Below are 15,360 nucleotides of genomic sequence, written 5' to 3'. Positions count from 1 at the left end.
GTTTTCCCTCATTTTTGATTCACCAAGCATTCAAATTAGTAGAGAGCATGAAATCTAAGCAAAGGCATTCAAAGAGAAGGTGTGAAGCGATTTATTTCAAGCATTCAGACATTATGAGGCAGATAAAGGTATTTTCAGATGGCTTCTTCTTCTGATCCTGAATTTATTGCAAACACTACTATTGTGGAAAACATAAAATACCCTAGGCCCATATTCAAGATTATTCCTGAAATAGCTAAGCAAGATGATTCCATAGGCGCTGTAAAGCGGAAAAATCGAACCCTAGTCGTTCTCCCCTCCCCAACTCTGAGGAGAGAGAAGGGAGGGTCACTAGGGTTGATGGTTTTCACTTAGGAGGGACTTTACATTCAAAAGAGGGGTTGAAACCCACAAGATCCAATCCCACACAATGCAAGATTGGATTCTAAATGAGTTTCAAGGGTTAAGACATCAAGGATACCCTCTTTTGTAAAGAAATGTGGATAGAAAGATTAAGCTAGGAATGCATGAAAAGTGAGAAAGATTCACTTATAAATAGAGATAGGAATATAGGATGAAGCTACAGACCTGGAATTAGCAGTAAAATGTTGAGACGGTGCTGTTCTGCAAATTTGAGTGAAAGTTGACAGGACGATGGCGCCTGGCGTGCACACGGTCCTTCGAAAAATCCGCGAAACGAAGGTGGATCTGTTCGTCTATGCGAAGGTGTAATGTATGTAGTATGTTGTATGTGATCTCCTCTTCAATGGTTGAATCCTTGTTTTGAATGCAACACTTAGCCTTGAATGGAGACTTAGAATGATCAATTGCTTGAAGGAATGCTTGAATGCTTGAATGCTTGAATCTTTGAATATCGTTTTCGCCTTTTTTCCATCTACCAAAATGGGAGAGGAAATGAAGTTTATATACTTGCCAATTAGGGTTAAAAGACTGATTTTCCTGACCTTAGGCCGACCAGGAAACATTATTTTCCAATTTGCAAACTTAAAGACCCGAAGCCCCATAAGAGATCGGGCCCAAAATAGGGCCAGGGACTAGGGTACTGGGCACCATGGTCCCACCTCCAGGGACAGCGGGGTGCAAGGAGGATTAGGCCAGGGTGCTGAAAAATGCAGTTTTTGATGTCATGAACGAGTTTCGGGGTCTCCATTCAAGTTCCGTGTTGCATCGCCATCGTGAAGACCCAAATGCAGTCGAAATTGCAAGTGTTGCAATTTTAGGATGCTACATTTAGCCCCCACTTTAGCGGGAGTATAAGCGTACGCTCATACTTCCGGTAAAGTACAAGGAAACAACAGTGAAAAACTTTCACCACGTCAAGGAGGAAAGATACACCAAGCCCCCAGTGGACTAAGGATCTTACAACTTTGATTGACAAAGTAAAAGGGAAGATCATGAGGGAGAACCATGACTGTCAGTAGTAAGGCTCCCTCACTATGAGTCATGCAAGAAAGATATCAAAAATTTTCAAGGCAAAGCTAAATTTGTCAAGAAATTTTCAAGTATCTTGGAAAGATATGAATGGGATGTATGCCCCCCTACGTTAAAGCGATCGCACATGCCTCACCGGGGTTGATTGCTTTAAGGTAGTGATACATATAAGAATGAGAAGGGAAAGGAGCACGTTATCACAAGGATTTAGCCCCCAAGTGTGAGATAAGCCCAAGGATAATAAACACAAAACACAAAGCACAAGGTGACTTCACTTTCCTTGGGGTCAGTATGCTGTATGATAATTCATGTATATCATATGTATGTATGCATAATTGTTCTTCATTCCCCAATCAAGGAAGGTCACCTAGAAGAAGGGAATGCATGTGTCTTTTGAGTCAACATGAGAGAGACCAAAAGAGATCTCAATGCTTTGCATCGTCCTCAAGTAGACAACACTAAGGACAACAAAATAGAAGAATGAGAATAACACATAGAAGAAGTAACAAAAGAGCGGAGGAGAGAATCTGCTATGCTAATGAAACTAGTCTAGCACATCATCTACCCCCCGATCTTGCAGATCAATATTTTGGGAAGGTAGGAAACATGCTAGAGGAGGAACATCCAACACAGCAGATGGAGCTATCACAAGATCCAAACAAGGGCTATGTTCATATCCCAAGCCACGATGTTCTTGTCTAGGAGCTAGGATAAGTGCTTTAGAAAATTCGTTAGATAAATGGTTATCAACATCAACATATTCATATTCACTATCAGAATGAACAGGAGTAACATTTTCATCATGAATAACATTTTCATCCATATCATCATCAAGATTTATAAAAATAGGATCTTTAACTCGCACAGGATCAAGACCATCATGCATCTTATGTTTAGGAGATTTTGGCTCAATTTTTGGCTGAGGAGAAAATGGAATAATACTGGCTGAAGGTGTTTTTGGGGATTGCAAAGTTTGAGAAGCAGCTGCCTAAGCTCTAAGACGACGCTTTCATCGGTGTTCATGTGCAGAACGATTTCGTCTAGTCTTAGTAGGAAGTTGAGAAGAGTGAGGAGGAGGAACTGCTCCATATAAGGAAGGAATATTTGGTTTTGGAAGGAGACCAAGTCCATCATGATGAGGAGGTATAGGTCTACTTTTAGAAAGCTTATTAGATATAGGCATAGTCACATCCATAGGAATGGGTTGGGAATCTTCTTGAGGAAAGACATTAGTTTTATCTTTCAAAGGAAGAACTTCCTTCTCAAGAATGATAGGAATATCAAGTTTGGGTGTTCTAGGTTCACTTAGAGAAAGGATCATATCTTTTTTCCACTTTTGATAAGATTTGAAAAGATGATCACTTCGCGGTGGAAGAGATTGGAATTGTTTAGGCCAAAAGTAATCAATAGGAACGCTAGAAGTTCTTTCAGCTGGTTTAAAGAGACTATGATTGACAGTAACAACTTCACCATTATGGGGAAATTTCAAGCACTTGTGAATAGGAGAAGCAATAGCTTTCATAGAAGATAGCCAAGGATAGCCTAGCTTCACACGAAATTGTTCAGATGATGGAATAATAGCAAAGTCCACATCGAGGGATTTGTTATGGACCTCAATAGGTAATGTAATAGAACCAATTTTAGGAGAAGAAAATGCATCAAATAATTTCACAACCACATTTGTTTCATCATAGATTACTTGATTCAATTGCAAAGTAAAAAGAAATTCTTCAGTAATGACATTAACCATGCAAGAAGGATCAATAAGCACTCCACGGCAAGGTGTATTTTTTACTTTTGCAACTATATATAAAGGACCATCAGGTGCCCTGATAGTTTCACTGGAATCAAATGTGATGGAAGCTTCTTTAGGGATTTTCTGTTGCTCCACAAAGTTAATCACATTCGGAGTCATAGACACGAGATCATCAGGTGAGATAGAGGAATCAGTAGTATCAATCGCATTAGAGGTATGAGAAGGCAATGGATCAGTGAAAATTTTAAGATTTTGGTTAGGAGGAGCTATAGATGTGTTGCCTTTATCATTCACACCAGAAACAGAGATAGTATTATTATCAATCAAATCTTGAATTTTACCCTTTAAAGCAAAACATTTTTCAGTATCATGCCCAGGATGACGATGAAATTGACAAAAAGATTTGTTATCAAAATAGGGCAAATTAATCTTTCCAGGATCTATTTGCCTTATAGGAGGAAGAGTAAGCACATTTTGTTCCAATAACTTATTCATAATACTATGCAATGATTCATTCAAAGGAGTAAACTTTCTTTCTTTCTTGAAAAACTTAGAAATAGGAGGCACACCTGATGCCGCATTCACATTGTTGTTGATGATGTTTTCATTGAATTTAATGGACTCTCTGTTCGATTTAAACTTCCCAAATGGTTGTTGACTACTATCACCCTTATCACTCAGAGCCATAGGATTTGCTTGTTCCATTTGACTCATAGTCAGTTGATAATTGTGAAGAGTTGCGCACAACTGTTGGAAAGAAGTAAACTCAGAAAATAGGAGTTTTTCTCTAATATCTTTTTGTAAATTAGAAATAAATATTCTTTGAATATCATTGTCAGGCACTGGAAAGGAAATTTGAGCATACAAATGCTTATATCTACCAATGAAATCAGTCACTTTTTCTTTAACACCTTGTTTACAATGCATTAAATCAATCAAAGTAACTTTAGGACTTATATTGTTTTGAAATTGTTGAATGAAAGCATTTGCAAGTTGTTCGAAAGAAGTAATAGAATAGGAAGGCAACGAGCAATACCATTGTAGGGCTTTATCTCTTAATGTTCTAGTAAACAGTTTTGCAAGCAACCTTTGGTCATAAGCAAAATCAGTACATATTGTTTGAAATGTCTTAACATGTGTTAGAGGATCACCCTTACCATTATAAAGCTCCAAATGTGGAATTTCAACATGTTTAGGGGGGATAGCTCGAACAATGTCAAGAGAAAGTGGGATCACAACATCAAATGTGGGCACACTAAACTTAGATTGATTCATAGAGGCAATTTGTTGCTGTAAAGAAGAGACAGTTTGTGCAAGATTGTTAATGGTCGCTTCAGTCGAAGAATTCATATTAGACGTGTTAGATTGTGATGGAGGTATTATGTTATTGAAAGAAGGTAGAGAATAAGGTGGTGGGACACTATGATAGTTAGTCATAGGAGATGATTGGACAGGAGGAACACTACAAGGAGGAATGGAATGATTAAACGAATTGCCACCTTGCGTCATGTTCATTTGTGGAGATGAAATAGGGACACTCATTGAAGGAATGAATGAAGAAGTCGGATTGAATGAAGGAAGAGGGTTGATTGAAGAAGAGGGATTGCCCCCATGACTGGTGATCATAGGAGGAATGTCTTGAGTTGAAGTAGTCATTATGTTTGATGTAAAAGTAGGTATACTAGCAATAGGAGTTGTCAAAGGAATAGAATGATTGACTTGAGTAGGAGGTTGTGTATAACCCAAAGTTTCGACACAACTCTTCATAGGCATCACATTCGAATCCACAATGTGTGCAATACCACACAAAATATCAATTCCATTCTTATTGTAGACACCTAAAGTTGTCCAGTCTAATTAAATAAATATTTTATTTATTTAATTATCTAAGCTTAATTCTTCTATTAATTAAATAAATCCTTATTTATTTAATTAATTCATTTATCCTCTTCTAGCCTTATTTCTCATTTAAATAAATACATTTATTTATTTAAATTATCATTTTCCTAAATTAAATAAATATCTTATTTATTTAATTGATCCCACTTCTTCTATTAATTAAATTTTTTTTATTTTATTTTATTAATTCATTAGCCTTTTCTACACATGACACATGTCATTCATCTCTTAATTCATACACTACCTACCCCTTTCATTATTTTATTATTTCGTCTACCTACCCTCTAATCTTAGCCGACCTCCTTTTACACCTCTCAATCTTATCCCTCCATTTCATATTGTGTCTTCTATTTAAGGAGATGCCTTCTTCATTATCAAACCTAATGAATCATCTTAAGGACTTGACTACACTGCGATCCTACTTGCAACCACATTCCATTCTTTGTTTAGCTCTTGTGCATATAAAATCTGGAGCAAATATATCAAGCAAGATCAATGGAGATAGGAAGAATGGAGATCAAAACCCTATTGGACATGTGATGGTATAATCTTTGTGATTTCATTTGATTTGCATTGTCTTAGGTAATCTTCATATGTTATGGTGGATCTTTGTTGATTGTTAGGCTAGGATTTTGTGGTTGAATTCATTTAGCCTTTCAATACTGTCATTATTGTTATCCATTTTCACCATATACATTTTAGCACGCCCGGTGGGACACTTGTCCCTTTGCATTTAACCTCCTTGTTGCAGATCTTGTGTTTTGAAGTTGCAGATTGGACATTTTCGGCAGCATTTTTGGTATTTTCGTGTCTGCGCACTTTTGGATCGCGTTTTTGATTTTCAGGTGCGTCTGAGGCAACTTTATCCGCGTCTATGTTTTGTCAATATTTCATTTTGCAGGTTCCAGGATAGGCGCGTCTGTGTCTTTTCTATCCGCGTCTGTGTTACATAAGCGCGTCTGTGTTACAGAAGTGCGTCTGTGTCGCATGCACCCGCGTCTGTGTCGGAAAGGAGCGTCTGTGATTTTCAGGCGCGTCTGTGCATAACAGAACTGCGTCTGAGTTATCCAGACGCGTCTGTGTTGAGGGTAACAGCGTCTGTGTATTTACTGTTTCGGAATTTTGAAATTTTTCATTGATTCAATTTTTGGATTTTGTACTTAGGGTTTCAGATCTGGTTTATTTTTGGACTAACACTTTCAGATCTAGCTAACAAAATTGGTGCAACTTGTCTTGGAAGCAAAATCATTTGGTTGAAGGCCCCTATTTTCACAAAGTCTTTTGGGTTTTAAAATTTACCTAACTTGTGTGCTTACAGGAAGGGGTGATCATTTGAAACAACCCGAACTACTAACAACTTTTGTTGCAGGTCCTTGGCTAGGGTTTTTGAATTTTATTGTGTGCCTTGTTGTCATAGACTAGCAAACACTTCCATTGGTGCACTAAAATTGAATTATTGTCTTTTGTGTTTTGAGCAATAGGCTCTTTTTGTTTATTCTTTAGAGAGCCTGTCTTCCCGTGTGGTCATTAGGACTACTAGTGAGAAGAGGACGACCCAAGTGGTAGTGAGGAAAACCCACCTCATCCGAACCACTATAATCAAATGTATTCATGGTGAAAACTATGAATAACGTGTGCTGATTAGTTCATACCGACACTATGTCTCCCCATAAACCCGTTTGATCAAATTTATTTGATCAGTTGTAGGGCGTAACCCCTACTGGCTGGGAGCCTTCTGTATTTACAGAGCTGAAAGTGCCGCATGTATGGCCACACGAGCAGATGCCCTTACTAGCACCATTTTGTTTTAGAGGCCCAAATCCTTCTAGTTGTTGCGGCAGGAGGTCGGACCTCTGGTAGCGGCCCACACACATATGGTTCTTAGTAGAGATACAAAGTTCGCCATGGGGAGTTTTCATGGGGACTGATGCTTGGCTGACCCGAGAAGTGAGTGCCGAGGGTGGAGCCAGTGAGGTCAAGCATCTAAGTATCCACTCTGAATAGCATAGCCTCGAGGGTAAAACCCCATGTGGGATCAACAACTATTGTCTTGGCCAGCCATAAGAATTGTGCTTGACTTATGTTAAACATTCAAAACATTCAAAAACCAAACAACAAAACATTGTGTCTTTTGTGTCTTCAAGTGTATGCAAAACAATTTTACATCAAACAACACACTTTTCTTGGAGTCATTTTGGAGTCTAAACACTAGCAAACATTGAGTCCTCATCAACATTGTGTCCTCTTGTCACGAAAAATAGTCAAACAGTCAGATTTGGTCACAGCAAAAACGACTTCACAGATTGGAAAAAAATTGCACAAATTTTATAGAAACGTGTCTATGTCTGTTTTAACAGTGTCTATGTTGTCTAGGCGCGTTTGTGAAGGGCAGAATAGCGTCTGTGTTTATAACAGCGTCTGTGTTTAATATAAGCATGTCTGTGTCGGGTAACCGCGTCTGTGAAGTATACAGTCGCGTATGTGTCCGGAATTGAAAAACTGTTACAGTCCAGCAAACATAAATAGGAAAATCTTAGAAGCACGTCTGTGTTGAACAGAGTAGCGTCTGTGTCAGGAAACCACATCTGTGAAGTATACAGTCGCGTCTGTGTCCAGAATTGAAAAACTGTTACAGTCCAGCAAGCAAATACAGTTAGTTTCAGAAATCTTGAGCTTCCTAGGTCATCTCTCTAAGGTTTCATTTAGCATTCAACCTGTCCTTGGGTCTCACAAAGTCCATCATTGCTTTACACCTTACATTACATTCACATTTGTCTAAACTTGAGTCAAAAGGTCACTTGCTTGTCCTCATCATACTTTGTCAACACTACATACAACAACACTTTGCTAAGTGGTCCCTCATCAAGGTTTCTTACCTTTGGGTCTCATTTGGTCTTACTTAGGGTCAAGGTCAGCTTACCTCATCAAGAGAAACTATCCTCTCTTTGGAAGTCACACCTACTCTACTACATACATACTTGGTCTTACACTTTGGACATTGCAAGTACACCTCAGATTCATTTACATTTCATCCAACTCTTGGTCTTCTGTACTCTTTCCATTTTTCATCTAGTCTCACATATCTTGGTTAATACCTAGTTCATGGTTGAAACCCATCTTCAAAAATCTAGGAGAGAAACTAAAGAAGCTCAAGAGTCCGCAAACATGAGTTCTTATGAGTATGACAATGATTTATTTTTCAATACTGATCACACTACATTACCTGACATGGAGGCTTATAGAAACATCCCAAATGTTGAGAACATGGACACTCTAAACAACAATGCTACACACAATGACAATTTGGACAACTTATCAATACGTTCAGCAGATGTGGAAGAATCCATTATGAATCCCCATTTCAATCAACTGATTGAGGAGATAATGAGGAGGGATAGACAATACTTCTTACACATGATGGCGCAAAGTGGAGCCAAGATACCTCATGATTTTGACATGTCTCAAATAATGGAACATAGACCTTTGCAGCAACCTCACTCCAACATGCATCAAAGGAGACCTAATAGTGGAGGAAATAGAGGACCACACATGGTACATGAATCACCATCAGCTTTGCTTCAAAAACCAGAGGTCCCACATACACATGGTCAAACATATGATACTCATCTTCACAGACCATTATGGAAGTCTTATGGAGAAAAATATGCTCAATCACATATCAATGCTAAGGATCAACCACCAAAGCAATGGAATATTCCAAGGCATGCTCAAAATTTGGACACAAGGAAACCTCATGTCAAATTTGGGGGCAATACAATAGAACATGACATGCCTGTAGAGTATGGTATACATGCACAAAATAGATATGGTGCTCCTCAACATGAATCTATACCAAGTGGTCCATATATGCAGCATCATTATAGACCTCCTCCATATGAACATGTGTATGATCAATATCATCCATATATGCAACATGTACCTCCTCCAATGGGTGCCTCAAACATAGGATATGGTCCAAGAAGTCGATCTCCACCTAAGAGCAGTTTGGAACAACAAATCAGGGACTTACAAAAGAAAATGGAGGACATAAATGCACCAAAGCCAGCATACACAATGAGAGACATATGTCCTTATCCATTTGACAAAAGCATTCCAATGCCCCCATTTCCTACACATTTTGTGACGCCTAAATTTGACAAGTATAGAGGAAAAGGGGATCCTAAGGCACACATAAGACAATTTTTCACTGCTTGCATTGAGGTAGTAGCAGAAGAGACATACTTGATGAGATTGTTCCCACAAAGCTTAGGCGATCAAGCTATGGAATGGTTCTCCCAACTCCCACCTGGTATTAAGTCATGGGGTGACTTAGCAGAGGCATTTATTCAACATTTCTCCTATAACATAGAGACAGACATATCAGTCACTACTTTGTGCAATACCAAGCAAAAAGAGGGAGAATCTTTTGCATCATTTTTACAAAGATGGAGAAATCTAGCCAGCAGATGCTCTTGTGAAATTCCACAAAAACAAATGGTAGAGATGTTCACCTAGAATGTTAAAAAAGACATTGGCTATGATCTAAGAAAAGCTTGTTTGTCTACCTTCAAGGACATTATCGAAAAAGGATTAGCAACAGAAAAGGTCCTAATTGAACAAGGAGTCATTAAGATATTTAAGGAAAACACAGATGACTATAAAGGAAAAGACAAGCCAAGATTTTGGAATAAAAACAAGAACACAGTCAATGATGGTGTGGTTGATGCCAACACGATGTGACCCAAATTCATATTTTCAGGATCAAGTTCTACAAGCAATCAAGTGAATACTCAAACAACTTCTAGATCATGAAGGAAGTACACTCCATTGGGAGAACCACTTGAGTCAGTCTTCAAGAAGCTAGTGGCAAACAAGGTGATCACAATTCTAGATTTCCCGCCATATGAACCAAAGGTCAAACCAAATTGGTGGAATGATGATGAGTATCGTGAATTTCATAAAAGCAAGGGTCATAAAATAGGTAATTGTCATCAACTGAAGAACATTGTGCAAGATCTCATTGATAGAGGTGACATTGAGATTGAGGGACACTCATCCAATCAAGAACATGAGATGTTTAAGGAACCATTCCCAAAGCACGACAATGGAAAAGCTAAAGTTACAGATGATCAAGCTAACTATACTAGAACACCTTACAACTATGATTCAACTATCAATCATATCTCGATGGACAATCATATCTCTACTATTACCATCAAGAACAAAAACCCTGAGAATCCTCCTCAGCGACCCAAGATTGTCCTAAGAGGTGTTGGATCTTCTTCCAAGCCTACCTCTGAATGTCATGTTACAACTCGTCGAGGTAAAATTACTTTGCCAGGTGCTTCAACTAAAAACATTGCTTCTTCATCTACCAAACCTGAGTATGACCTTGTAGAACAGTTAGGGAAGACACCCGCGCTCATCTCCATCCTTGAGCTCTTACGCATATCCCCCGCTCATAAAGCTATTCTTGACAAAATCTTAAGAGACACCGCCGTTCCTACTGATCTGAACGTGGACCAGTTTCAAGCCATGGTGGGATACCTTTCCATTCCACATTCCCTTAAATTCACAGAAGCTGATGACGCCTCCATAAGTCAGCCACATAATGCACCATTACATATTGAAGCCTTCATACACAAACATCGAATAAAGCGAGTCCTGATAGATGGAGGAGCTGGTCTAAACATTTGTACATTGAGCACCATTAAACAATTGGGATATTTCGATAAAGCTGTGAATTCAAAGAATCAAATCACCATCAAGGCATATGATGATGAAGAATGCTCATCCAAGGGCACGATCACCTTACCTCTAAGAATTGGGCCAGTTACAAAGGATGTGGTTTGTCAGGTCCTGGATTTAGATCTCACTTATAATATATTGCTAGGACGTCCTTGGATTCATGAAATGAGGGCAGTCCCATCGACATATCACCAATGCATTAAATTTCCTCACAATGGAGTCGAGGTAACAGTTAACGATGATCCTAATCCATTCATATATTGCAATAACTTGAGATCACATACTAAGACCATCATTCCCAGTAATCATGAAGTTGTTTCTTCTTTGGCATACATTGATCCTGAGTCATTAAAACATTCGACATCAAAACAAGGTGAACTTAAAGGCAAATTTTGGGACAAAGGCATGGGAGAATACACTTTAAATCAGACCATGTATTTATGACAAGTCATGAACTCTCCAAAAGAATATGGAAGTCCTCATCCTAATAAGAAAGCATTCATCATGATGCTCAAATGGGACCCTACTACCTTTCAAAGATGGGGCGAACTGGAAGAGGAAGGTTTATACAAAATGCTCTACAAAGACTTTGAAGATGACACACAAGATCAGATCAATATACCCTGTGAGAAATATGGCAAAGGCTTCAAGATTTTACAAAAATTTGGGTATGATGGAAAAAGCCCTCTTGGGTTACGTAAAGAAGGCGTTATGGAGCCCTTACAACCTGAATTGACTATAAAAAGGGAACGCTCAAAGGGACTTGGTTTTCTGACTTCCAAGATCCACACTAAAAGGACAGAAGAGGCATCACAAATCAAAATTGCCAAAATTCAACAAGAGGATCGCTATTCCACATACTCCAACGAATGGGAATGGGGTTCAGACAAATCCTCCAGTGACTATGAGCTCACTGAGACATTCAGAGAGCCAGGTGAACACACAGAAGAGGAGGATTTTTATAAAAAATTCAGAGTTGGTCAAGAAACAACCCATGAGGAGTCTACATAGTCCTTGTCTCAAGGTTCTAGGTTGAAATCACATAGGATGAGAACACCTGTTCCGGAATGCGCTACTAGTAATGATAATTTGGACTCGCTCATGATCGAGACTGATGAGGAGAGTGCCATCGATGACCTCGATAATTACCTTGACATACCCGAATATAACCACATCTTCACTCTTAGCCCCGCTAACTTCGAAGACATTAACAGCCTTCCCCTTGTTCATCACCAACTCATTGACTGGGATAATGAAGGACCTCCATAGTTGGATACATTCCAAAATGATGAAGCTTTTATTGATTATCTAGGCATACGAAATGATCTTCCCCCTAGAGACCATAAAGCGGGATACACCATAGAACTCAATAGCGTGGCATATTTTGGTGAGAGTGTCGGACCTTCCAGTCGCAAAAATGTGAAAATAAGAACAAATCAAGGGTCTTATGGCGAAAACCACACTGTGGCGCTATCTGACCCCAAAAAAGTAAAAAGAAAGGACGTATCGGAGGGTGAAAACCTCTCTGAGGCGCCCAAAGATGGAAGGCTCAACATTCTCCCATCATCATATGAGGAAAAATCATCCATGTTGGTAGAAGAAACTATCAAAACAAACATCGGTACAGAAGAGGTTCCGCACAACATATTCCTAGCTCAATCACTGACAGAGTCTGAAAAGTCAAAATTCATAAATTTATTCAAAGAGCGACAAATCAACTTCGCCTGGTCATACACTGATATGCCTGGATTGGATCCGGATTTGGTAATGCATCATCTGACAGTCAAACCGGGGGCAAAACCAGTAAAATAGAAATTGAGAAAAATGCATCCACAAGTGGCATTACTAGTCAAAGCAGAGCTGGAGAAGTTATTGGATGTCGGATTCATACGCCCAATTGATTATCCGGAATGGATCTCTAACTTGGTACCTGTCAGTAAACCAGATCGCAGCATCAGAATTTGCACAGATTTCAGAGACATCAACAAAGCTTGTCCAAAGGATGACTTCCCATTACCAAACATTGACTTGATCGTTGATCTCACAGCAGGTCATGAAATGCTATCATTAATGGATGGATTCTCTGGCTATAATCAGATAAGAATTGCACCCGAGGATCAACACAAAATGACATTTACTTGTCCGTGGGGAACTTTCTATTGGAATGTCATGGCCTTTGGGCTAAAAAATGCAGGTGCTACATATCAAAGAGCTATGACTACTATCTTTCATGATCTCATGCATGTAACTGTGGAAGATTATGTTGACGACCTCTTGGTCAAATCAATAGACAGAAATACACACTTGGACATACTTTCAGTTGCCTTTGATCGGTTGGAAAAATACAAAGTAAGATTAAACCCCAAGAAATGTGTCTTTGGAGTAACCTCAGGGAAGCTCCTAGGATTCATCGTGTCCAAAAGAGGAATTGAAGCAGATCCAGCAAAAGTCAAAGCTATCTTGGAAATGCAACCACCAAGAAATATTAGTCAACTTCGATCCTTACAAGGCAGACTCCAGTCCATACGAAGATTCATAGCACAACTAGCGGATAAGTGTAATCCTTTTCAGCACCTGCTACATAAAAACATCAAATTCAAATGGGATGACAACTGTCAACAGGCTTTCCAGATGCTCAAAGACTATCTCCTAAATCCACCAGTTCTGATGCCACCAATTCCAGATCAACCACTGCTACTATACATATCAGCTACTCCGACACCACTAGGGGCACTCTTAGCACAACAAATTGCTGGGGGCAAGGAAAAAGCAGTATACTATATCAATCGCACATTGGTGGGATACGAGCTAAACTACACACCAATTGAGCATGCATGTCTCGCTGTGGTCTTTGCTTCACAGAAATTACGACATTACATGCTCACTCATAAGACTAAGTTGGTTGCAAGAATTGATCCATTAAAATACCTTCTCAATAAAGCAACACTTATTGGGCGACTGGCCAAATGGGTAATGATACTGAGTGAATTCGACATCGAGTATGTGGACAGAAAAGCAATAAAAGGACAAGCCATCGCAGATCAATTAGCAGATGCTCCCAGGATAGATGATGTTCCTCTAAGTTCAGAATTTCCAGATGAATCCATTTTAACAGTGTCACATGCAAAGCCATGGCAACTATACTTTGACGGCTCATATACACAGCATGGGGCAGGAGCTGGCATCCTCTTTATAACTCCTCAAGGGGATTCTATACCAAAATCATAGCGCTTATCATTTCCTTGCACTAACAATATAGCGGAATATGAGGCATTAACAACAGGATTACGAATTGCAGTTCAATGAAAGATCCAGGAACTTCATGTTTTTGGAGACTCCCAACTTGTTATGCGTCAAGCAACTGGTGATTATCAAACAAAAGATGAAAAGTTAATGCCTTATAAACAAATGGTGGATGATCTGAAATAACACTTTACAAAGATAGACTTTGAGCAGATACCAAGAGAGCAGAATCGCGCCGCAGATGCCATGGCTACAATTACTTCATTGATTGATTTACCTCCAAACAAGACCCGCTATGAGTTCTTAGTGGATAACCTTTTGGTCCCTTCATATGAGATAATTCCTACTGAGATGATATGCGTTGTTGGTCCTGAATCCCAGTTATATGGTTCCATCTTCACATACCTTCGCGACAATACCCTACCTCCTGATCTATCAAATAACCAACGTCGCACCTTCATTCGCCAATCCTCTCGATATGTCATTTTAGCTGATATCCTATACCGACGAGGTCTAGATGGCACTCTTCTTAGATGTCTAGAAAGCGACGAAGCTTAGATTGCGTTACGTGAAGTGCATGAAGGGATATGTGGTCCACATGCTAGTGGTCCTACCTTGGCCAAGAAACTCATTAGGACTGGATATTACTGGCCCAATATGGAAAAAGACTCATATTAGTTTGTCAAGAAATGTAAGCAATGTCAAATTCATGGAGACCTCATACATGCGCCAGCATAAGAACTACAACCACTTGCGTCTCCTTGGCCCTTTTGTCAGTGGGGACTCAATCTCATAGGCAAGATTCATCCTCCTTCTTCCAATGGTCATAAATTCATTATCACTGCCACAGAGTATTTTACAAAATGGATTGAAGCCGTGCCTCTCACACAAGTTACGAGAAAGAAAATTGCTACATTCATCCTTAACTATGTCATTTGCCGATACAGTATTCCGGTTTCCATTATCACTGATAACGGGCGTCCCTTCAAAATTTAGGATGTTCGCGAACTCTGTGACCGCTTTCATATTTCCCATCATTTCTCCACACCATATTACCCCCAAGGTAATGGCCAAGCTGAGGTGTCTAATAAAACAATCCTTAAAATCCTCAAGAAGACAGTCGATGACGCTGGACGTAATTGGCATATCCAACTCAATCCTGCACTCTGGGCCTACCACACAAGCATCCGTACACCTATAGGAGCTACACCCTATTCACTAGTCTATGGTTCTGAAGCCATCTTGCCTATTGAGGTCGAGTTACCCTCTTTACGGGTCTCTTT

This window comes from Cryptomeria japonica, chromosome 7 (assembly GCF_030272615.1).
Source record: "Cryptomeria japonica chromosome 7, Sugi_1.0, whole genome shotgun sequence".
In the NCBI taxonomy this organism is placed as follows: Eukaryota; Viridiplantae; Streptophyta; class Pinopsida; order Cupressales; family Cupressaceae; genus Cryptomeria; species Cryptomeria japonica.
Note: the sequence above shows the minus strand (reverse complement) of the source record.